Here is a 26,452-nt window from a genome sequence, read left to right as displayed (position 1 = left end):
CCTCTGAAGGGCGGCAGCCTGGCCCCGACAGGCTGCTGTTTATCCCTCCCCCACATCACTGGCTCAACTAACCATCACTGTAACTCAACCAATTTCACCTCCTGGTGGTTATTTTCTAAAGGCTTGTCTGCAACACAGTGTCAACCTAATCCGTTTCAGCCTACGTCCACTGCACATCCTACTAACAGTAACTGAGAATATCAGTGTGTCCCCTGCTTGCTGTCATTTACAACAATTTTACTCTGGTCATCACACCTCCCCTTCCTCATGCCGCTGTTGACACCACGTGCTCCACCTGTACCAGTTTAAAGACAAATCAACATGGGGAGGACAGCTACAAATGCATTTTCATGGTCTCTTCAATCCATTTTTGCACACCCCTATTTACTGAGATAACTGAAATATGTCCTTTATAGTAATTACCATATTACTTCCAGATACTTTCTTTAACTTTATTTCTGTTGTCTGTTTCTGCATTAAACAGCTGAAGAAGGAATTACGACAGCTGAGAGTCCCAACACCAAACAGTGGCCTGTCCTGTGCAGTGAGGTGCTGATTTCCCAGTTACAGCCTCAGTCCATTAGATTTTCCTTTCACCTAAATAACCACTCTGATTACCACTTTATATGTTTTAGTCATTCCGGTTATTCCTTTCAGTGCAATAATATATCATATGTACGGTTACACAGACTAAGCCTTTACAGAGACTGCCTGAAGAGCCGGAGGGCTCTCACTAGCTTCCTCCCCCCCCCGCCTTTCAACCCTGAGTGGTTGCTCCCATACTATGGTCACATTCCTCCACTCATGCTGTGCAAACATTTCCCTGGCTAGAGCTGAAGGCATTATGGGAAATCCCCCAATGGTCAGTTGGTTCAGGGGCTCTGAGCCCCTATTGTTCCCCTATAGTGTAATCGGGTTTTCATTTCCCCCTGTGATTCACTGTAGCTGTGCCCCAGAGGAGAGACAAGAAGTGTGTGTGTGTACATGTGTGGGGGTGGGGTATGGTTAGTCATGTCTGACAGAGAACAGCCTGCTGATTCAATTACTAATCGACTAGGATGAGCACCAAGCACAGAGGGGGAACAGTCAGCATCAAAGCTCATTGACTGCCACCATTCCGCCGGTAGAGACTGCTATATAAGTGAAGATAAGTGAAGATCATTTTAATTTGCAGGGATGCCAAGCTTCAAGATGAACACCCCCCCATTACTGGTAACCAACTACCCTGATTATTTTTTACCCTGTTTATTTCAACATCTTGAACGGTGAGAAAAAAAAATGGCAGAGGATTCCTCCAATCAGAAATGTCTTGCAGGCAGGAGTTCAGTGATCCGCTGGATGTTGGAGTGTGTGCAGTGCCGTAAAGAAGGCCTCCCTCACACAGCAGACACAGAGTGCAGAGGATTCCCCTCCAATCACTCTCTGCTATCTCTCCACTTGCCCCTTAGGGGTACCATCTAAACAGTAATCAATAGTGTACCGTTCTGTTCTCATTCACTGCGCTAGGCTAATTTGAGCTTCAAATGATAAAGGTCTCTGAAAAAAAAAATTCAAACAGTAATCAACAATTTAACTGTGCGGAGAGAGAAAGTGCACACCAAGAAGAGATGCAGATGCTGACTGTTAGCTAGCAGGTCCAAACACACTTCCCTGTCTTTTTTTGTCTTCAGAGAACTGCCCTTTAAGAGTAAAACTCTGCTGCAATAAATCTTGTTATTCAGCTGTTGTGCCAAAAAACACAGGATGCACAAAGCCTCCATAAATTTCAACTTCTGTTTTTACTGACCCCAGCTCTTCCCCCCCAAAAACAGAAGAGAGACGTAACAAGGGGAAGGCTGCAATCAACACTACACATGCCCATTCAAACTAAACACCTGCATAAACATCCATACACAAGATGAGCCCGGTTTTTGCTGTGAGATTTTGATAAGGAGAGAGAGAACTGTACGGGCCGGATCTTGTCAGCTCGGTTCATTCATGGCCGGAAAACGAAAACAACTGAATCGCATTATGCAGGGCAATGCGACAGCTTTAAGAATCCAAAGCACATCGCCATATTCCCTCGCAGCGTGCGCCGCAAACACACACACACACACGCACACGCCTCGCCTCTCCGCCTCTTCTCCCTTCTTCCCCCATATCACACTGTGTCTGTTTGTGCTCGCCCTCAAAGACCAACAGTCCTTGAAAAAGCAATCAGAATCGCAGTGACAAGGACTGCATTACTAAGCAAAACGGCTGCGGCGGAGCGGGCGAGGTGGGGTGCCACATGCGGCTCCCATTCCTAATGAGGAGATGGTGATCTGCAGCCTCGCTCCTCCCGCTGAACCCTGCGCCGGCTTAACCCTGCGGACTCCTCCAGCCGCGGGAGACAGGAGCGGCACCTTATCATGCCGTTTGGGAGTAACACCTACAAAATGGTGTCAGCGCCCCAAACATGAACAAGCATAGCCAGCGCCTCTGCGGGGAAGGACAGCGTTCACCCTGCCCCGGCGGATTCCTCCCAGATCTCTCTGCAGCGCCTGCAAGAACCGGCACTTCTGACAAACAGAGATTGGGGGGGGGATATCATTAGGCTTTTAAGAGAGACCTTGCGCGCGCCGAGGAGACAGAAGCTGCAGGTGCTTGCTGACGCGAGCTAAACAGTGACATCACCGAGCGCGGGGGAACGGGGCGCCGTCAGGTAGGAGAACAGCCTAATTTCGTCTCCCGTCTCCTCAGAGCTCGCAGACACCCCCCCCCCCCTCTCCCCGCCCTGGGGTGAACCTTTGAAGTCCGGGGCGAGAAGAGCAGGAGTCTGACGTGAGGGGCCGGGCCCCGCTCAGTGAGGAGACGGGGAGGTGGGAGGGGGCGGGGGAGCACCAGCAGGGAGGCAAGAGGGAGGGGAGGAGCAGCCATCACCACACTGCCTCAGAGACCACGGTACAGTTTTATATCATGTCTACACCCTCCCTTGATCACAATCAGATTCCTTACAGCTGTATGACCTTAGAGCAACTGATTTCTCTGCTCCTGCTGACTGACGTCACCTGCTTGCCGGACGCCGTGTTGAACAACTGAGTGACGTCACTCCAGAGCGATGCACGCCGGCGGACGTGCACAGAGCCTGACGGACCGGTCACTATGGTGACAGCGGAGCTCACCGACACCGCTCCTTTAATGCGACAGGATTTGCATGATGCTTCAAGCCCTCTTTTATCACCGCAGCTACACAGAAAGAAACAGCAAAGAGTGACCATGCTCCTCTAGCATCCGTAATCTATTTAACAAAGCAGAGCCATCATTTGAAGTGGTTTAACAGACTACTTTATTCCTACAGTTTTTAGTCCAAAAGCGCATTTTTAAACCACAGCCAAGGAGAAGCGGACACTCCGCCCCCTCACCTCTTGGTAACGGATTTCGAGCGCCTACTGTCTCAAAACCACTACCACTAAGTTCCCCCCAAAATACTACCAACCCAATCCCACCTTAAAATTAGTACCACGCTAAACATGAACTGCATCCAGCCCCTGGGCTATCCTAGACTGGCGGTATAGAAAATTCCAGGAGAAAGGCCCACCGCTAAAAACTATCCGTTTAATATCCTGGCAGAGCGCAGCACTCTGGCTGGCACAGCGGTGCACTGACACAGTCTGGCCCCAGCACAGGGGGAAAGCTGGCATCGCCACGCACGCTGGCCTGGCACAGCTGTGGCACTCTGAAACACACCACACTTGGCACAGGCTCGGCAGAGCATTAATCTGGCACCGGGCTGTGCTGCCTTGGCAAAGGGCGACCGAGCCATTTGAGGGAGAAGATAAATATATAAAAAACTGCCTTGTTAGCAAAAGAAAGACATTAGCGAAAAAGAAGCGGATGGGAACTAGTCCCAGCTCTCTCGTATTTCGGAGGATGACGGATCCAAATCGCATCTGTCAGTTGCCACTAGGTTCTTCCCAGCAAAACTGTCTGCGTTTGAATTCAGACAAACTGGAACGAGAGAGTGCAAGGTCTCAGGAACAAATTCTGCTGCACGACTCATTCTCCTACATTTGAGCCACAGGCAATACACAAGATTAATTTAGGCACAGGAGGTGGACAAAGAGACAGATTAGAGGCAAAACACAGACCTACTCTTTTTCCTGAAATACAAATTAGCCATCTACCTCTATGCAAAACCGAAGCAAATCTAAATTAAGAAATGAGCATGAACAGCATTGTCCAGAAGCTTGATTCTGTACATGGCAAATCATACTTACAAACCCAGAAACCCCTTATAGATTCCTGAAAAACTACAGCCAGACAATGGGGGATCCAAGCCCACACCATTCTGATCACACGAAGAGAGCCTCAACCATTCCTGCTATGTTAAACACTGCATACCAAATACAATACGGCTGCCAGTTACCCTTTAGACTGGACTGGGCACAGGTAACCCCTCATCCGGGATGTTTCTGAAGAGGTGCAATCAAGTTGATGATGCCATCACCTGCGTTTCCACATCTGACAATCAAATAGATGAAAACGGAGGCAGTGCCACAGTGCCAGGAATGCCCGTCCTCTGACAGCTCGTTAGAGGCTGGTGAGAACAAGGGAGAACAGACACCGTTCCCACACCAAAAAATGGAGGGAAGATAAATACTTTAATTAAACAGAGAGACACAGAGTGTCTTCCAAAAAGCTTTTTGGGGAACGATGAAAACACACAGGAAGATCTGGATAACTGTTACAATAAAACGGCTCATTTGAACTAGTTTACTACCGCTGCTGTGACAGATGGCCCAGTCTGCCTCAGGACTGTACCCAGGTCAGTTGGGTCGCAGGGGGACCACCACGAGGCCGAAAACACATGTTGCACTTGTGGAAATTGCAGGAAGGAGCATTGCGAGTGAACCTGGACGGAACAGGCAGAGCCAGGTACGACCCATCACATGAGTTTTGAAAGCGAGTGTGTCACCACCTCAGGAGATAATTTCTCAGCCGCGGTGCCACTGGTCACTGACATTGACCTATAAAACACCTTCCATAAGTGCAGGACACAAAGTCACAGAGTGTTTCTATATATAACAGTTAGGCTACTTCTTTCTATTTATTGTTGTTTTTAGTAGTAGTTATCTGCAGATGGATTAAATAGAGCCTTAAGCTCCTGATGAAGATCAACAAATTCTTCACCTTCCTCCTCAGCCCAGCGCAGATTTTCAGATACCGCTCTGGTCTTTGGCATTCTCACTGGGATACAAATGATACCCCTGTAATTTCACAGAAACAAGCTCCACATTCCCCACGCTCTTATACCTGATAGTCAGGGAAAAAAAGTTGATGAAAAACCAAGGACAAGAGGAAAAGAGAAACGCGTACATGCAGTTAACACCCGTGTGCACTCTGGCTTGGAAACATAATTATTCACGGAAGGACAATTCACTTCATTAAAGAGAAAAGAGTTCAGACAGCACTTCCTCTCAGCTTTTAATTTATAAAGCACATTATGTAAAAAAGTGACTCCTTTGAATATGCTATGTATTGACAGAAAACTCATCTGGAATTAAATTAAATGGAAATCTAACTCCCAGCCTCCCAGCATCATATGAAGGTACACTGGGCAACCTCACTGCCACATAAATGTCCAGGTATTTGGAATCCTACGACCAACTAAGACAAATGGAATACACAGAAGAAGGTCTGACGAGAAAGTGGTTTACAAGGTTTTGAGTAATTAACCAGGGAAATTAACTTATTTTTACGCTGGAAATGAACTCCATTAAAAGCTCATTTGTCTCATTCATAAAAAAGGAATCTGTGGTTTGGAACATCTTTTAGTAAATACAGGATTACTAAATTCATGATTAGGTTCTGAATTACCAATTAAAACCCCATGCATTTATTGCCATTCATGTATTTAGTAAGAGTACATCAATCATCAAGAGTACAAACACAATTTTAATCAACGTTATTTCAGCCTAGGTAATCCATGAGGAATTCAACCATCATTGTTTATGGTAGTGATTCTAAGATGCAGCAGAGAGTACTGCCCTGGGATTAAGTATCAGAGAAATTACAAAGTTTGGAAATTATTGGTGGGAAATATACACCTTGCAAGCATTGCCACTCGTCTTAAAACTTATGCTAGTAAAACTAAAGACCAACATTTTTCTCCTTTTACGTAATTCAAGAACTTGCAATGATATGGTCACAGCAAAATTCTGAATTAAAATATATAGTTCTGTATGAAGTGTGGGGATTTGACCCATAACAGTGAATACATATGAGTCTCTTTGGGAACAATGGAAACCACAGTACTCTGATCTTGACCTAGTAGTTTCTCTGTGTAATAGTGTCAGTGTCAGATACCATACTGTAAATTGCATCAATTCAGCTTTCCCTCTATCAGAAACTGAAAAGGGCCACAAACCAAAGCAAATCCTGGCAAATACTGTCCATTTTTGTACTACAGTTCCTTCCTCAGGGTCACCCTGGCTCTCACTCACCTCCCCCACTATCTCACCAAGTCTATCAAGGGAGACTGACAAGTATCAAGTTTCTTTATCGAGATGACAGACTATATACTGGCATAGAACACAGCAAGTGTATGGTTACTCTCGAAAAACATATCAGCTCTTAGGTTGCAAACAGCTAAGTATTTATCTTTTCTATCTATTCATGTATCCTGAGATTAGCCAGCCCAAATATGTGCTCACAGCTTGCTCATCTCAAATACATGCTCACAGCTTGCTCATCTCAAATATGCGCTCGCAGCTTGCTAAAATTGTAAAATAGTCATTCACCGCAAAACTCACACTGCCAGCATTTTAACTCTTCCCTTGTGTAAGTGGTGAATCATCGTTGAGGTAAGCGCTTTCGCCATATTGGCCAACTTAGAATCTAGCAAAGTATCTACTCTACAGCGAGTAAATGTGTACTTTCAGGCTGTTACCTCTCGGTCTCACCAAACTGGCTGTGCCTTGCAGCAGACTGGAGTAACTCTGCCTATGTCTCCCAACTTCAGTCAGCTAACACCAGCTCCATTAGCACAGAAATGAACTAACAATGTAATACTACGCATGCCTGTATTCCTGCCTGGCAGTGGACAAGTAGGAGGAGCCAGATTTCACCAATTGATGTTCCTGGTTCTACGCAGTCGAGCTGGACTCACAAGCGAGTTTCAGGTTCAAATCCCAGATGGTGCAAATGGATATGTAAAAGCGCAAGCTATGCTGAACAAATCAATAAAGTAACATAATGCACTGTAGGGTACACCACACGTGATGGGCACAATTACAGACACACTGTACAACAAGAAACTGACAGCGACAACCAGCACGGAAGGGCACCTGCACTGAAAATGTACATGTCTGTACGTAAAGAGTTACGCTCTCAGAGACACACGTCATATGATCTACCAGCCCAACACACGACATTCCAGCTTGTGCCATTAGAACCTCCAAGAAAATTCACACATACACTAAAGCAAAGGCGAATACTCACATGCACTCACCTTCCTGAAGACAAATGCACCTTTTCTGTACTATCAGGCTGCCAGATATGGCCTCTGATTAGAGTCTTTGTGAGGTCAGACAGTAGACAGCAGGAGGGTGATGACGGTGATTACAGGTTACACCACCCCAAGATTAGCTATACTTCAGCGTGACCAGGATTTGTCATTGCATGTACTCCACTTCCAGCTAAACCTGACCCCAGGAATGAGGAATTAAGACGCTTCCGTCCGCACATGCATCCTAAAAAATAAACACAGCAAAGAAAGGTCTTTGCATTTTATGTGATTACAGCAAGAAATAGAAAAATGAAAGAGAAGTATAAAGTACACGGAAAAGAATTTTCAGCAACGCAAACACACTGGAAGCAGTTTGGTACAGCGGTAGGAAACAGGGCTAGTATACAACAGCCTGCAAGTTTGACTCCCTGGTGGGGCACTACTGTTGTACCCTTGGGCAAGGTACTTATCCATTTATACAGCTGGAAATTTACTGAGGCAATTCAAGGTTAACAAAAAATTGTGCGCCACGAAAGTAGCTCTGGATAAGAGCTTCGGCTAAGCAATGGTAATGTAACACTGTATGCGAATGACGCTTTTCCGAGCGCACGGGGATACAGGGGGCTCCTTTCATGGCTGAATTCACACAGGTGACTGACATAAGGTATTATTCTGTAGGTGGACAGCTGCAGGGTCTGCACATTCTGCACACTGTATAAGAGACACGCGGCTGAATGATGGGAGCTCTGTGTATGCCCGTGTATTTGTGGAAAACTCGCTCCTTAAAATGTTCATGTAACTAATTACTTCACATTAAATCCCTTCATTTCCTCAAGCGAGTCAATTTAAACAAACCTCAAACAAATTGTCAAACTACACTCAAATGATAATTACACGCAATTTTATTGCTTATAACTTAATTAGAATTCAATTTAACTTTAGCATGGCAACTGTTATCAATAGACAAAACACATCAAAATGGTGCATAAAATAAGGCAGAGGAGCAAAAGCATAATCATTTTCTTTCTGCCTCAGTATTAGTGTCTCATTAGGTTCCACACGAGCTTCCATCTAGACAACCGAAAACAGTTTGCATGCAATTCAAAAACACTATTGTCACCTTAACAGCTGGCATGCAGGGGCAAAGCCAGGGTGGAGTGAGGGGCAGTAAATCCCTGACGCTGCTGGACTAGCTCTGGAATCAGGCACATCCACAGAAATTAAATGGGAACACAGACTACCATTCTGAATGGCTCCGAGTCCTCATGGTACCATCTGCCCAGACCTGAATGTGGCCACTGAACAGAAAGACACGTGTGACTCACGGCCATGTCTCCACATGCGTCTGCCCCGCCGCGGCCTCTCTGTCAGTAATGAATGCGGGGCCCCGCAGACCGGGCCCGTCTGTCGGATCCGCGGGACACTCGTCCCTCTGCCCAGGGCTCGGCCGCATGCTGTCCCGCTGCCTGTGAGAGTTGCGGAGGGGCTGTGGGGGGGGTGGGGGGGCATGCCGAAACTCTGCTACAGCCAAGGGGCCAATACCAGCGGAACACGCAGCAGGCCGCAAAGGCTCTGACACATTCACCCCTGCTAATACAGACAGATAAGGAGGGGAGGGGTGTTGTGACCCTCCTGGATACCTTCCAATTCCCAGGGCCTGGAAAAACAGAGTGCTCCACTGATGGGCACACTCAGCCCACAGAGAGAGAGAGAAGAGGAGAGAGAGAGAGAGAGAGAGAGAGAAAGAGGAGAGGAGAGAGAGGAGAGAGAGAGAGACGCCACACTGACCCTGACAGCTGTAGTGAGAGCAGAGGGGTGGGAAAGGTACCCTCCATGGCACACGCACTCAAAGCCCAACCTTCCCTTCTCAAATGCAACCTTGATTGTGTAAACAACCTATCTATCCATGAGACATACGAAAGCTGCTTTAACACAATTTTAATCAAACTAAAGCATCAAAAGAGCAAATACAACATAAAAAGTAACAAGCTTCCATTTCAGAAGCTCGTGCATTAAAGAAAAATACTCCCACATACTGCGTGAACATTTCGGTCACAGCTGTTGTGTCTCTCCCTGTTCGTATCTTACAGCTGCAATCAGTTACACAGTTATCCTCTCTACGAACAACCTGCCATTCCTTAAAATAAATTTTAAACAAACACACAATCACCATGCTGACCCACAGCTGACACGAACTACAGTTAGTGCATCATTAAAAACACAATGAAATATACATTGGCCTATTCGTACAAAAAGGCAAGTCTGTGTACATTACTGTAAGCCTAATGTTCCTTACCAGAAAAAGAAGCAATAAATATATTTGATCATTTTTATTATTCTACATACTATGTATATTTACTCTATGCAAGTCATGCATTGTCCTGAGGACACAGGGTGACAAATTGAACAATTTATGGTAACTCTTATTTGGGAAGGTAGCTTGTTTATGAAGCGCAAGCACTGAGACTCACAGCAGGTAGCTGCTTTTAAACACTAATCTGAATTAGCCAGCACTGTTAATATGACATTGACTACAAACTTACACTAATACACCGCTGAGCTATGTCCTTATATTCCATTAAAAGGAATACTGCCAACATTTCTCAAACTTCTCACTAATTTCAGAAGTTAAACCATGATCCGAGGTTTTAATGTCAAAATAGGTCAAATAAACAAACTGTCTGAAATATAATAAGCGGTTCTAAATGGTAATTATCCAAAGTTAAGGCTCCCACAGTTCTGCATCTTCATGACTTTCTCCCTCTTCTGATTCATTGTCATTTTTGGATGAAACGAGGGACATCCGATAGTGGAGAAACAAACAGCCCAGCTCCCTTCCCACACTCCTTTGCTCCTTCATCCTAGTATCCCTGTCCTCTTTACATAACAAGTGACGTTGCTTACGTTTAATATATCTCCCATTTATAGAGAGGGCTCTGTACTGAGGCAAATCAGGTTAAGTACTTTGCTCAAACGTAAAACTGCAACATGGGCCACTAGCGACCCTCTGGTCGAGGCCACTCCTCGCTCTGATGTAATGAACGAGCAGTTGTCAAAGGGGGGGGCTAAAAAAAAACCTGCTTTGTGCCCTGACTTAATTACAATACATTTGCCCTTACGTTGTTCATACTCAGAGTAAATGAAGTGTTAATGTTCTAACATCTTTCTCCATGTATACAGCTGAGTTTTTACTGCGGTAATTAATGGTACATACACGGATCTCTGGCCGTAAGATACCATAAGATGGTAACAAATAAGGCGGCATTGACAAAAAGGAAGTGCAGCACGGCAGAGTAGCATTTCCACAACCATTACAATGTTTTTGGGTCCTGGACATCCACATCATACCTACATTTTTGCCTGGAGACTGGGTTACTCACTCGGATCATCACTCAGAAATGTTATATATTTATGCATATGAAAGAGAAAAGAAAACCATAGATTGACAAGATAGGTAGGTATTTTCCCCAGCCAAACAAGCTCCAGAGGCACCATACTAAATATAAACACTTTTCTTTCTTTTCTTAAAATTATCTTACCAGCTAACTGGAAAAGTAGAATGAATGGCAGAAAAACATGGATAAGAGAGAAAACAAGACATCCGCACCAGAACGCAAACACAATATCCACACCAGTATTGTTGGCTAACATAAAAACAAACAACCCAGTATCTTCAGAGGCAATGTACCAACTGTTAGCGGTGAACGGTTACCTAACCCACTCTCTCCTTATTGTTTATCCTTGGGCTGGCCATGTTAGCCGACACATTAACCGGAACCATCTTCAAAACTGATGACTTACTGATCTGGATCACTAGCACAATTACCTCCCTTATGAGAGCTGTCATTTGATTGCACCAGCATGCATTTCGCTTTGATGCTAGTGCTAAATTTTAGTGTCTGCTTTTTCCCCCCTTTACAATGGCATTTCCTTGTAAAAAGGCATGCTATACATATATTTAGTAGCTTAACTTTTCAAGTCTTTTTTTAGACTTTTCCAAACTAGCCCTGCATCACTTTGATTTCATGTAAACACATAACTAACTTTAAGTGATACTTGACCAGAGCTGAGCTCCAGTAACAAATGTGAAACACCCACCCACCCCAAACGCTAGTGTCAGGTCCAGCTGAACTCGAGTTGGGTAATGCAGATCTAATTCTTCTAATACAGATCTAAACCTCTATGCAGATTACATTCAAACCTAACTGCTATTTATTAAATGTGCCCTTTCACAATTTGAGAATCAACACCTTGGCATTAAGAATCAGAACTTAACCACTCATTTTTATCAGTGAACAAGAACTACAGGTAAAGAACAGCATGCCTGATGAAGCCTGAGATACAGTGCGATTTAGCTCTAACAATAGTTTGTTTTAGAGTTTGCCATAATTACTGTTGAAACTCTGTGTATGCATGTTGAAATTATATTGTCTTCACAATGCAAAGCTTGTTGTGCATCAGATGCTTACGAGCTAAAGTAATTGCTCTATCAAGCATGTATGAATTGTGATTAAAAATTTGAGCCTACAAGAAGGACTGCCAATAGCCAACAAAAAATTACCATTCGGCAGCATAATGCTTGAGCAACTGTTTCCTCTTGAAGAACCACAGCACATAACAGTGGCTGAGGTGGCGACACAAAAAGATTCAATTTCAAAACCTGTGAGGTATGCACACTATTGAGACCCCAATGATTCTGCAGAATAACAGTATACTGCATACACCAGGCAAAATGCACTCTCTCACGATTTTTGCACATTACCATTCTGCCAGCACAAACACCAAACTGAACAGATCAAGAGCATGTTTGCCTCGCGGTTCCTTCTTCATAGACTTGAACTCCATCCACCATCTTGAAAATCCCACAAAACAAGCTCACTTGCTTGCCATCATCTGTACACAGTCTCTGCATTTCATCTCAGATAAGGAAGTACCACACAGCACCAAAGACAAAAAAAATGTGTGTGTGCATATGAGCCTGTGTGTGCACTCGCTTGTGAGCGAGAGTGTACATGCGTCTGTCGTTACCTTGAATGGCCCCCAGGTCTCACAGACCCAGGCTGTTCCTCATCGGGAGAGCCTGCCCACAGGTCCCCTGGGCCACAACCTCTGACCTCTCACCCTTCCCCAGCAGACAAAGGAAGGTTGTGTGCGCTAGAGCTGATCCGCAAGTCGCTGCCGCTGCCCAGCCTCCAGTACCACAGCTCCTCCTTAAGAGCAGGTCACAACTCCCATTCCCAAACCTGGAGAGACAGAAAGGGGCAGTGAGTGAGTACTAGTTAGGGAAAGCAGACTGCAGAAACTGGGGAAAATAATTTTAACGATGGCAGAGTCAACGCATCTCAGACGTAGAATTTCAATTTCAATTTAATAACAGCATCACAATAAACTGTGCAGTCATTTAAAAATTCAGCTGTGACACTACTAATCATTTCATCAAATTAAAATAAAGACAAGAAATGTATTGCAAGCAAACTGAAGCAACACAAACCGAAAGCGAAAACACAGATTTAGATGTAGATCTATTTTAAGACATTATTTAGCTCTTTCAGCTACGGGTCATAAGGTATAACAACCAGATTTAATATCAATTACACACCCAGCTTTCCACTACACTAAATCATTCCATAAATACACATTTATAAATGTGTGATCCCTATGCTTCATTCTTCTCCTTATTTTAGTAAAGCCTCTGTTTGCTCTTTTCAGATTTTGTCTTCTGGATCTGTTTTTGCCAGGTATAAGAACACATTTTGAACATATTTTGACACAAATTCTTTTGGAACAACTGTGGAAGCAAGAGGTGGTTCACTAGGGCACACGTATGAGGGTATGAGGGTCTGACATGATGTCCAACGACACGGAAGTATCTTCTACATGTATAGTGGGTGGAGTATGGACAGTTGATGCACCATGTTTGCACCTTTGCAACAAATAACATACAACAATTTTACCCACATTTATGGGGTGTACAGAAACCAAAGGTGCAAATGCTTGAGTAAGAGTCATATAAGATGGACTGTGTAAGGGAAGGGTCTGAAAGTCGCACATCTGACTGTAGGGTTGAGAAGGGCTCGAGTGATTCTAAAGTTGAAGATAGACAGATAGATTCCTTTATTGTCATTGCACAGAGTACAAAGAAATTGAGTAGCAATCCTGACGGTGCATTCAGACATAACAAACAGCAATTAAAAATAGAAGAGTTCAAGCTAAACTAATTTTAAAAATGCTAGACATATAAATAAAATATGAAATGTATATATTTGCTGTAACCTACAATACAATATGATAACATTTATTATTAGCAGTTTTTGACAAACACCTTTGGACAAACACTTTTGCAGCATGTACCACAAGCCAGCTCTGTTCTGAATGGACCACAAGTGAGCACAATTAGCCAAAACAGACATTTCCATCTACAGGCTGCACTTCTGTGTGAATTTATTTCACCTGACCTCAGGTCAGTTGTGAGAGTTCCTCACATCAGCCACCTGGGTTCTGCTGACTGCATACAACATCAGACAATAAGGATCCCATAATAAAGTAAAGCAGATACTATAACATGCATTATTTTCAGCTCTAGTTAGTGTGTTCACAAAAAGATACAACTGTCAGAGATCAGCCCAGCCAAATCACGTTCAGAGATAATCCAAGCGTCAAACCACTGCCATCCTTGCTACCAGGAACATTCAGAACATCACAGCCTGAGAGGTGAACTCTGTATCTTCTCTTCTGAAATCATCATAAAATTGAACCGCCAATCAAGCTCCAGTAATTCACCAGTTCAGTTAGGGAGAAGTCACAAGTTCACTGCACTCTTCACGGAAACTGACAACAGAATTTTGACAAACACCCACATAAAGATTGTCTAGTAACAGCCAGAAAAAGTTGTGCGAGAGCCTCACTCTTTCACAAGTCACTGCCACAAGGAGCCTTGAGTGTGGACTACAGAATGGACAGACTATCATCTGCACTGGACACTTTTGTGTAACTCAGTTCAGAAATATGTACCAAAAACAAAATCTGAACCATGTAATCACAAATTTGAAAGTCCTATTTTGATGCTTTGAACCCTAGAGTTGGACCAAATGAAAAGTAGCTGAAGACGATGATTTGCTTGGGATTAATCCTTTGTTTGACAGTGAAGGCTCAGGTGGGAAAAACTGCCCAAGTCAAGCTCCACTGTTGTTTTTAATTCTTCCTTTCTCCTATGTACCTTTTATCTCACACATCATACAGCAATTATGCTTGAAATTTCAGATGCAGCAATTCAGATTAAGAACCTGGCCTAAGAGTGCAACAGAGTCCATCATACCAGAGGGCCCAGGCTTCTGGTACTCCTTGTTTCATCAGAGCAATTTCTAATACAATATCCTCTTAACCAAAATTGTTTCAATTCAATTCTCAGCTCTGGGTATCAGCAACACAAATTTGATTCACTTTCCAGGTCTGAGAGTCAGCAGCTTTACAGAGGACTAGGAAAACCTGTGGGACTGTAGGCCTTGAAGTTGAAATGGATCTACCTAAACTCAACTGAGACACCTAGGGTGGCAATTACCCAGAATTCTTTGGACCACAGGTGAAACAGGAACGGTATATATTCAACAGGTATGCCAAAAAAGGCAACAGCAAACTCAAACTCAAAGCACAGCTATGCTGACATGGTGAACATGTTCAGTTTAAATGGATTAGGGTGCACAAACCAACCTGATCAACCCTAATTTCACCACACAGAGACAGTTGGGTATCTGTGTCATATAATGACCACCATGTTACATCTGAAGATCAACAACTTTGCCTAGCTTGCAATTTTGGGATTCATTTTATAAGGAGTTCACAGTACCAAGTAGTGTTTTATGCAGAGGGGCAAGTAATGATTTTTTTTTTCTTAAAAGTGAACCTTGAAAGACTGGGGTCCAGTTTGGTTGTGTTGTTTTTCTTTTGTGCCACTTCAACTTGTAATACCAGTAATAACTGGGTAATCATACGATTCTGTTTCTGAAAATGTACCACTAAAAACTAACACAGTATGTAGAACAATCTGTCAGTTAATCTAGCTGCTTTTAGATAATGACAAACTTGTTTATCGAACTCCGTAAATTAAGTGAATCAATTACTAAACTCTTCCTTCTTCTACCGAATACTCCAATATAAGAGCAATTAAATCAAGTAACTTTTCATTTGGTATTTCTCACCATTAAATCCACATTTAAGCACCAGTAAAGACGGGTAAACGAGACGTTTGCCCCTTCTTTAAAAAAACAACTGGATATGCTAATCAACAGCAAATGTTTAGAACTGCAAAGTATCCACAGTTAGACTTCGCTAGGAATGCAACATGTTTACCCTTTAACATTCTAAGTTTCGCCTCCACTGTGTGCTCGCTTTGCTTTGTTTCATAACGAGTTCCAGCCCCACTGTAAAAGCTTGTACACTGATGAACGGAGGAACAAGGTTGTAACAGAATACTACCCTTGCGCTCCCAGTTTCACAGTAAAATGAAATACCGCACGGAGAACAAAAAACGGCCAGAACAAAGTTGGTGAAACCGAAGAGCGACAACAAAACATTCTCCCCCAAAAAAGTTTCCGTTTCGCCTGCAATCAGTGTATTGCACTGATTTAACCCACGTGTACAAACGTGGCCCAATATTTATTGAAAAGAAACAAAACACAAAAATAATTCACATCGATGTTGATTGCGAAGTGAAAAAAGAAACACTGCTGCTGAAGACTACTGGCTGGATAGCCAGATAATGGATTTCTTGCATATCCCTGAAACATTTGATAGCCCGAGTCACTAGAAACATGGCTCATGCAATCAACGTTACCCCTTTCAAAAGGTTCCATCCATTTTAGAGATTGTACGTTGGACCTTTACCTCACATAGAATAAAACATCCACTTTCAAATGTTGGAAATATAGTTTAATTTTGTTACTAAACAAACGATTTCTCAGAGAGTAAGGCCAGGCGTGTTTACTGCCGGCCAGCAGGCGTCAGGAAAAAGATAAAGTGGATGCGCTGGATAGGGACTATACAACAAAACTTACCCATTTGTGCCAAACAAATTAAGTCCGCATTCCACAAGAAAGATCCTCCATTCCAGCGAAAGATTTTATGTACAGATCACCAATCGCAGCATCACGAATCCCATCCTCGCTCTTTAGGAAGAGGTAGCTTCTTGTTCCACAAAGCTTTCACTCAATTATAATCTTCGAGGTAAATAAAATCTTATGCAGTAAAATAAAAGTGAATCAGGCTGTGAATACGTTTTCTTTGTAACATCCAAGAGCGGCAATCCAAAAAAATCTCAGCGCTTTACGAGGATACGCCAAATGACCCAAAAAGAAAAAAATCTCCAAGACGCTTCAAACTTGTGCAACTTTTTTTTTCTTTGAGAGAAGTTGTTCCTGTTTCGCCAAAGCTTGGGGGAGGGGAGCTTTTCAGCAAGCTCACAACCTTAGCCAGCGCACAAAAGTCTGCAAGCCAAAGCTTAGACAGTACTGACAAAGCTCTCAAAGGAGTAGGTGAACGAAAGCGGTGCCGATCCACTAGGGTAAAACTGCATATGGGCTACATGCAATGGCAAAATATACACCTTTAACTGAACGGTAAAACCCTTCTGCCTATTTTTCAGTATTTCAGGCTGATAATAATAAGGTGTGTGATCCACGGCTACTTTATTTATTTATTTGTTTTTCAATATTTAACTTAGTACTTTGGCGTTTTCCAATTCTTTTTTCCACATGCTATAATTGGCGTGCAATAATTTGGTAATATTAAGTGATTTAAAGGTACGGTACAGTTATCCTTTTAAAGTACATACAAGTATGTCCATTAAAAGCGTCGCCTTTCTTCTGTTTCATTGATGTATTTTGTTATCACTACGGCTGCAATGTTTCAAACAAGAAGCAAATATTTTATTTTCAAAAATCCAAGCCATATCCTTGCTAGCGCCATCCCCCGCGTATTTGTGTTAGGGCGCATCGATATTTGGAGGTATATTCCTCTGGAATCTTCAGTCATCCATTCTGCTCGCCGTCGTGTTTTCTGCTCCTCCACACCGAACGTACGGCACGCACGTATCACCCCTACTTCTGTGCTGGGGTGGTTAGGAGGGGGGAGTCGCTAGTCGTTTTCATGGAGAAGGAATCGCACACTGTGCCCGAGAGGTGATAACAATACTCCCCCCCCCCTCTCGGAGCCCTCACCAAAAAACGTTCCTTCGCACCCCACGCAGACGAGCGCGGATACACGGAGCGAAAGTGTTATTATAAAGCACGTTAAAAGAACAAGGGCGTAATCTGGGGTTAATTTCATGCTGGAATACATCGTTCCTTCGTTCTGCCGTTCTCCCCCTGTTTGGCTTTGCTTGTTGGTTTAGCCCAAATTCTAAGTAGCAATTCTAGGTCAGGTCTGTGTGCCATTGAATACATTAAATGCTCGCAATCAGTGCACGGGAGAGTCTATCCAGTTTAGCAAGCAACAAAGAATTCGTTGCTGGACTGGATGTAATGCGGTCAAACGCTGATGATACTTTATGTCATTACTATTTCATTATCTAAGGACGTAATAATTATGTTTAGCTATTTTTTCTGTGAAGGGTCTGGCTGAATACAAATATATGGCATGAAAATTTGGGGAAAAATGCAAACCAAATTAAACAGCAATCGCAGTAATAATTTTAAAACGTCAAAAAAGTCACATTTTATAAGGCTTCTGTGAGGATACTGTGTTACAGTTACGGGTAATTAATGTTATCAAACAGGCTTGAGCGGTAAGGTGAAAGAATTTCTTATTGCATCAATTAACGTTTACTAAAATGGGCATAACATAACAATATAATGGGCATAACAGAAACAATTACAAACAGGGGGTGTTGAATCCTGGTATTTGATGTTTCCGGTGCAGCTCTGTTTAAAGCTCCACAGAGCATGGGGGAGATACAACATCCATCTAGACAAGACAGGTTTTGGAGGTTAAGCCTGGAAGCCATTTGGTGGAAAGAAAAACCTCTAGAGACTGAGGTTGTGTATGCCTGGTCTTGAGAAATCCATGAGGAATGGTCCAAGGCCTCAAACACAGAAGTGACAGTACGTCCAGCATTACACAATAATCCGAATGACAGACAGGACATGCAATGGATCTGTCATTGACCGAATAAGATGAATCTCCAATCAAGAAATGAAGAAAATGACGGTTTTTTCGAACAATTCATACAAATCAATTTGCTGGAAGTAGCAATGCAATGCTATGATAACTGGGTTATAAACCCACAACCATCTGGCTATGGCAGTGCCCAAAATCCTGTACTTATGACTGCCCACATTATGCTATATTACTCTGAAAACAGAAGGCAGCATCCACAATCAGAAATATTTGGTTTTCTATGTATATGCTTTCCCTGTTTTCCTGAGAATACACAGAGTGAAGCTTCAAATGTTTTTATCAGTTACGTGGGAAAAAGGCAACAACAACAGATCGTCATTTGTGCGTTATCCATGCTATTGTAGAAGATGAAAATGCAAGTACAGTATGTCTGTCACATTCTTGGATGAATTCTACGGCTGGACATTGAACCACATATCATTTCCATGCTAATAATGGCTCATTAATATTAACGAGTCATGCTTCACTTCTTCCATACTTCTTCCACAGAGGCTGAAGAAATCCTTTTCACAAACCGTGGCCTACGAAAAACTGTCTCAGGTTTGGGGCTTCACCCATCCTGCTTGCCGGTAGGACAAGCACATCTCTGTATTGAACACACACACACACACACACACACACACACACACACACACATGCTCGGGTCTGATTCCCACATACATTTCACTCTGTAATCCCAGCACCTTCTTAAACGTAAGTGGTTTGTGTCTCCTCATTATCCACTCCCTTCATTTAAAACAGAGCTGCAAGGTAAACACATCAGTACACAGGTCATCTAAAGTCCAAGGCTATGCCTAAGACTGCATCAGGAATTGAGACTGAAACCACAGAGAGGGAGGAAGAGTGTTCTCACACTTGGAAGATGCACCATCATTTCCTGTCATTTCCTGTGTGACTAAGTTGATAAGGTATTGGCACCTATTCCTCGGTGGCCAGCGTGATGCTTGTGTCACCAATCCCACTGTGTGCACATTCACAGTGACATGATCCACTCTGAGTCCCCTTATCCCTCTATGACTGGAGTACTGGGCTTGTCCCCAACACGCTCACTCTCACAGTCACAGTCACACACGAACACACACACACACACACACAGCCCTAAGTTGTCTTTCTCATACATTCGATTTGATTTAAAATGCATCCTCATGAAATATTAAAGAAAATAATTTGCTCCTTACTTGTATTAAACAGCTTGGTATTTAATGTTGCTTGATTTATTTTTAAAAAGGCTTGCCATTACCCATGCTTCTCTCTCTGGGCTAGGCCTGTGTGGAGTTCTCTGGCCATGATTCAGGCCCCAGATGGATATGTATCAAGCTCAGCGCTAACACAGCGGAGCTGATTGATATGTAAGGACCAAGCAAGGTCATTGTGCCCTTCAAATGAAATAGCACTAAATGCAAGAGAAATGAGAAGCTTCCTTCGACTTCAGCCATGGACGTTGGTCTGTGGAGAGACTACGCTCGTTGTTCATGTACCTACCATCTTCTCTGAGCCACCATGAAATGAGGATAAAATATTGATATAATGAGCAGGGGGATTAATATGTTTTCATATGAACTGCAGTTTATTTGCATCTATTGCTATGGAAACACAAAAAAACATGTAAGAAGTAAACAAACAGAACAGAATAGAATCACTCCAAATGACAATCTGTTTCTGAGTGACATTCCCCATTAAATAATCCACACTGACAGAACACAGTCAGTATGGGAGCGATGTCCCAGGTACCACCTAATATGATGGCTACCATGCGGCGATGGCGTTGTTGCAATGTTGTGGAAGGATTATGACAATGCTATTTGTTTGCCGAAATCTACTGTGACAATGCTATTTGTATGCCTAAATGTGTATTTCAATGAGCTGGAAAAAAGAATACAATAAAAATGATTTCTCATTTGGATTGCAGTGCTTACTTACGATACCCACGAGACAAGTGGAAGCACACTTTTCTCTCCATTCTTCTGTGGTGGCAAAATATCAATGAATCTCTTGTCATTGGAAGCAAGAGGCGAAATAAGAGACCTAAAATGCAGCAGAATGCCGGGACGCGCAACAGCACAGCACACAGGTGGTGGGAAAATTAAAATATGGCAATATTTACATTGGCAGGGAAATGCTGTTACTGGATTGACTAAAGACTGCATAAAAACCCCAATGTGAATCCATTTCTCTGTATCTTTTGAGGAGACAGGAGCTGTGAAAGTGGGGGGAGGGCACTGTATTTCTGTCTGTGGTTCATGCTGATGCATACTAAGCGTGAGGCGAGGGAAAGCTCAGGGGATTAAGGCGTTTGTTTGCTATCTAATCCTTTGCGTGAAGCCATGCTATCATCATATACCCAAGTGAGTTCCGCAGGAATTGCGTGAACCCGTGCTATCATCATCACATACCCAAGCGGGTTCCACAGAATCGACAAAAAAGGGAGAAAGCTGAGAGACGAGAGAGGGGGAAAAAAACAACAACAATCTGAGTAAACACTCCATTTCAGGAAACAATTCCCTTTGATAATTCATCATCGTTGTTTTTACCATTTTACTTCCAGTCGATTCTCCTTCTCTGATAGTGAAAAGGGGGAAAAGACAAGGACTTTTCTCTGGTAAGTAAAACAAACCACACTTCCCTGCTTGTAAAAATGTCTGTTCCTTTACTCTGGTGAATACACAATATCAAGCTTTCCCATGTGGAGCATTTACTTTGTATCACATTGGCAATATAAACACAGTTTTCAGCGTTTTCATGAATTTGTGCAAGGGCTTGTGTGTAAACACAAGGTTTTTGTTTCCTTGCACACATGATTCCATGAACTGTGCTGTTTTATGTATTGCATAGCATTGAAATGTATTGTGAAATAATAAAATAAGGACATCAGCTACTTGTTTTTTAATATTAACACCCCAGCAACAGATGAGAAATTATTAACAATGAGGCCATGGGTTATTTCTTTCTTTTTTCAGTTTTACAGCATTTACCGCAGTAAAATCTGTGCCACTTCATAGCTTGACCTTTGAATGACTGTGGATATAAAATATATACCAGCAGCAACAGAAACAGAAGAAAACACAAAACATAAACAGAAAATAACTAGATTGGTTCAACATGCTGAAAACAACAGTTAAATACTATATGTGCACAGATGTATAACTAAGGCCTGAATCAGTATCTCAGTTCAAATTTAAGTTACCCTATTTCTATGTGTGCTGCATACATGTAAAATGCCAGATAGCTATTCCCTGTCTGTGTTGATTCAGGAGACCAATTAAAGATAAGCAAGTATCATGCAAATTAGATACAACATTCTGTTAATCCAGTGATTTTGTATCCACAGTGGGCACTCATACAGGCACACCTATGGCAGCAAATTCTAGAATCTTCCCAACCACAAACAGCAATGAAGACATACCAGTCTCGAAAGACACATCAACGTCCCCGCTTATGGTCCCTAGGAGTCAATGATCCAGTGCAAATCGAACACGTGATCACTGGTACAGTGTGCTATTGCATTCCTGATGCAGATGCTGTGGCTTGCAAATGATTGTTCATAGCAACTCAAGACACAAGGATGCCTGTTAGAGATGACAAGTATTACAGCCCAAACAGTAAATATGACTGTAAAATAGCGCTAACATGTAAAAAATAATCATAAACCAGTTAAGAGAGAAACAGGCATAGGAACAGGAAAACCAGTGCATGGAGGAGGAAAGGAGAGGCACCTGAGGCATTAACAATACACATCACAATGACAAAACAGCAGGACAAGGAAAGCCATCTTTCTCAGTGTCACGATGCTTATACTGATCACTACTCCCCATATGTCCTTCTGTCCATCTGTCTGTCCCTCTGTCTTCCTGCACCCACCTTGAGCTCTCTCTCTCTCTCCCTGTCTGTCTGTCTCTTTTTCTCTTCCTGTAGCACCAGTCACTGTGCATTTAACACACTGCAGAGCAACAATAGTCTGGCAGGTTTCCTTAGCTGTAGCCCATTAGACATGCAGAACAGGACGACTTGGCAGGGCTGCATTCTGGCTGTGTTCACAGAGGATGCACCCGGGAGGGGGGAGAAACTATGGCTCCATGTCATACTCCCACCCTCAACCTCACCCATCAACAAGAACAACCAACAGGGCACGCTAGCCATGGCATCATACCCATAATGATGTTAGCCTGTCTACTATATGTTAGCTATCTGTTTAGACTCTTGTAATGTTCCTCCAATTTACATCCAATACCTTTGTTGACAGCTAATTGATTAGCCTACCTACCAGAGAAACCCAGGAAGAAGCTTTTAGAAAAGGGAGGAATTGAGGGATTGGACCCGCAGGTTCAGCTCGCTGCAGCCCTCCAATCCTATACACTGCAGTCCAGAGAAAATTATGGAGCATCTGCATTTTGACAAGAGTAAGCGTCATATCCTGTGCCTTAGCACCAAATGAACCCATGTCTTCATCAGTCAGTCAAATCTATGCTCTTAATTCTTCTACCCAGACCTCCTCTCAATGGTTGTGTTCAGATGATGAGACAAATCTAACAATTCAAACAGTACACAACACCTCTGTACAGTACATCTTATTAGTGTTGGAGCCTTTTGATAAATGCTTGTGTATGTTTGTGCTTACAAGGGTTGCCCCTGATCTGTCGCCACAGGCACAGTTGGCTGGTTGTATCACAGGAGTGGGGTCCCCAGCCCCATTCACCCTCATCCATCACCTGGAAACAGCCGGCTCTTTGTCTCCTACAGTGTGTCAGGTTCACCAGCCCAGCTCGGAAATGACTCTGCTGGGACTGTTTCAACATCGTTCTCCAGGAACGTGGCTTACAGGAGCAGGTTAACACATAACGCATTCAGAATGTTTCTGTCACTGTAAGGATGTCATCCCATGGCCACAACATTAATGTAACGTTCTGTAGGCTGGAGTGACAGGTCTGTCTCAGGCCTTGCATTGGGCAGTCACAATTAAATGTTTCACTGGGTTATGCCAGCTAACATTGGACTAAAGAAAGGACGCTATGCTTTGGGGCTGTGTCTCCTTATGGAAAGTCCTGCTTGCTTTCTTCTTAATGGGTCTGCATACACAAGGATCATGCAGATGAAAAAATAAATCAACACATCTTGCTTTCATGTGATCTGTGTGTGTAAAGCTTCAGTCCAGCAGTACATCTCATTTTTGTTCATACACAAAGATCATGCCAGACATTCTCCCAGACACCCAGTATGTATGTAGGCCACATTCACCCAAACATTGAGTGTATACACATTAACCAAGATATCCAGAGAATATACTGTGTAGTCACTCAGACATGCAAAGAACATATTGAATGTGCACCTGGATGCCCAAATGTATGTACACATTTACCCAGGTTTATAGCTCTACAGCCTGAAATCATGCACAGTCTGTAATTAATTCAAAACTAATTTAAACCGGTTTCAATACTGGGGGATTTCACATAGATGAACCACACCCAGGTTGCTGGGGCCTACCTTACATTTGTCCCCAGGGTCCTGGGGTCATGGGTTCTGCCTCCTGAATTGTTATTCTAGTCTGTTTCTCCTTACTCATGAAATATTCATGTGTCATTGTAACTATGGTACACTTTTAAGGGGAAGGTGCCATTCTTGAGGCTGTGTCCCTAGTCTTGGAAGATATCATGGCACATTCTGCTGGAGGCTCTCTGCATTTTATTTTGGAGGCAGTTTCATTCACGGTCACTAAATGTGAATGCAGACGGTAAAAAGAAATAATTCACATTTATGCAAAAAAAATAAGTGTCTCTTCATGGAGAAGACTTGCTATTCAAATTCAAGCAAAGCTGTTCAGCATGAAGATTAACAATACTGTACACTTCTACAGGCCTGTGAAAAGTTAGGGAGACCGTGTTAATCGATTGCCCATTCAGACCCCAGACTGCCCAGTGAGGGGCTTTAGAACAGCCACCAGCCATGAGGAGACAAGAAAGGGCCAGGTCCCAGAGACACCTCTGTATGGCTCCGCAGGCATCGTTGCAAAAAAAGAGCTTTATTGTTATAAAGGATGTTTTTTTCCTATCCACCAATTCTTGGTATTTTGGTGCTTCAAGTGGATAAAAACAGTTCCACTGGGAACCCCACCTAGTTCTGCATTTCTGATCACTGCATAGATAATGCTTGAGGCTTGGGAACTGTGATAATACATGGGGCACCATAAAGAACAAGAACTACAGTGTGCTGGATCTGTAGAAGCCTGCAAAGTATGTAATACATTTACAGAACATTACAGTTACAGAACAAAGTAGAACCTAATAATTAACTGAAACTGGAATGATGCAAATGAGTATCACCACATACCTACACTATGACAGCGCAGAGAGGCTTACGTTCACACTGCTGTTACACGCACATCAGGTAGAGAACAGAAATTGCAGGAGAGCTCCACACCAGGCAATGCACAGAGACGTCTTACCTACAAAGGAGAGCCTCACATGCTGCAAAGGGTTTGCTCATTAGCAGCGTGAGCAGGCTTCATTTCATGGATGGTGCGTCCCCTTTTGGACCCTTCTCCCACTCTCTTTGAGCCCTTTCTGGCCTTTTATTTCATTTGTGAATTTGTCCTTTTTCACTTTGACATCCCTGTTTCCACAATGGGGTTCTGACCTCAGAGGTTTGCTTCAGCGGACGGGCTTCTCTTGGGAGAGCTGCAGCTTGGCCTCAGATTTACAGGCCCTGCCACCGATAAACAAGCTCAGAATTTTCGGAACATTAATTACCAGTGTCCACAGCGCAGTAAATTGCTATCTACTCTCCTCTCATTTAATATTCTCCCTCTCCTCCTCTCACTTGCCCGTCTCAAATTCTTCCTCCCCTACTCTCTCCCTCCTCCACTTTTCAAACAGGCCCAACAGAATGGGAATTCGCTGCAGAATTAAAATGGCAAATGTGCAGCTGAAATAATGTTAATGTAGAATTGTAGAAATCTCAGTGGAAACAAAATAAACAAACAACAACAACGACAAGCATTTTTGAAATACATTGCCTGTCAAGTTCAATTTGCAAACTGCGTTGGGCTAAATGTTAACCGATGACAGAATGTAGGCCTTGATCTGCATTTGCTCCTCCCTGTCTGCTGCAGCTCTGTAGTAGCTAGCTAATAACGTTCAAACTCAGTGAAGCTCATGAGCTGGCTAGTGCACTATCTGGCTAGCTGGCTAGATGGCTAGCTTTATTTTCAGCTCTCTGTCTACTAGGTTTCAAAATTGTTTGTGCTTCCCTGCTAGGTTTTTCATTTTTAAGACAGGTAACTTGTTAGCTTCCTAACTGACTATCTAGCTACCTCGCTAACTATCTTATTTTATTTTCATATAGACAGCCAGCAAACTTGTGGGGTTTCAAGCTATCTCGCTAGCTAAATAGTCAGATTGCTGCCTAATTTTCACTCACCTCGCTTGTGCATGCACAGTACGGGCTTCTGATGCTACCTTATGTTTCCTGAAGACTTCATGTGTTTTTTCAGCTTACTATCCGTAGTAAATATGCCCTTTTCACATCAATTCAATTAAACTGACATTAATCAGAGGTTCAATTCCATGCAATTTCACCAGCAACGCATGTGTTTTCACAATAATGTTTATTTGTTATTAAATATCAAATCACTGAAATGATTACAAACTATCAGAATACAAAGGGCGCTATGATGGTAATTGATAAAATTCAACACAGAATGTGTAAACAAACAGAATATACAAATAAGTGTACACCACATTAATTACAGTAAGTATATGTTGACATATTCCTGAAGTAGCATATGTGTTTGTGAGCGATAATTGCCGTTCTGTGTTCTGCTGG

The 26,452-nt window shown here is 43.0% G+C and overlaps 1 protein-coding gene across 1 annotated transcript in view; it reads right to left on the bottom strand.

Annotated features, from left to right (window-relative positions):
* LOC118785704 (B-cell CLL/lymphoma 9 protein-like) overlaps window positions 1–16,869 on the bottom strand; it is a 52,207-nt gene extending 35,338 nt beyond the window's left edge. The window contains 2 exon segments of the mRNA XM_036540580.1: window positions 12,497–12,711; window positions 16,519–16,869. The gene's annotated coding sequence lies outside the window, so the exon portion shown is untranslated.
* Window positions 16,870–26,452: the final 9,583 nt, after the last annotated feature.

The sequence above is a fragment of the Megalops cyprinoides genome, chromosome 11 (genome assembly GCF_013368585.1).
Source record: "Megalops cyprinoides isolate fMegCyp1 chromosome 11, fMegCyp1.pri, whole genome shotgun sequence".
Taxonomy (NCBI): domain Eukaryota; kingdom Metazoa; phylum Chordata; class Actinopteri; order Elopiformes; family Megalopidae; genus Megalops; species Megalops cyprinoides.
This window is presented reverse-complemented; position numbering and strand designations above follow the sequence as displayed.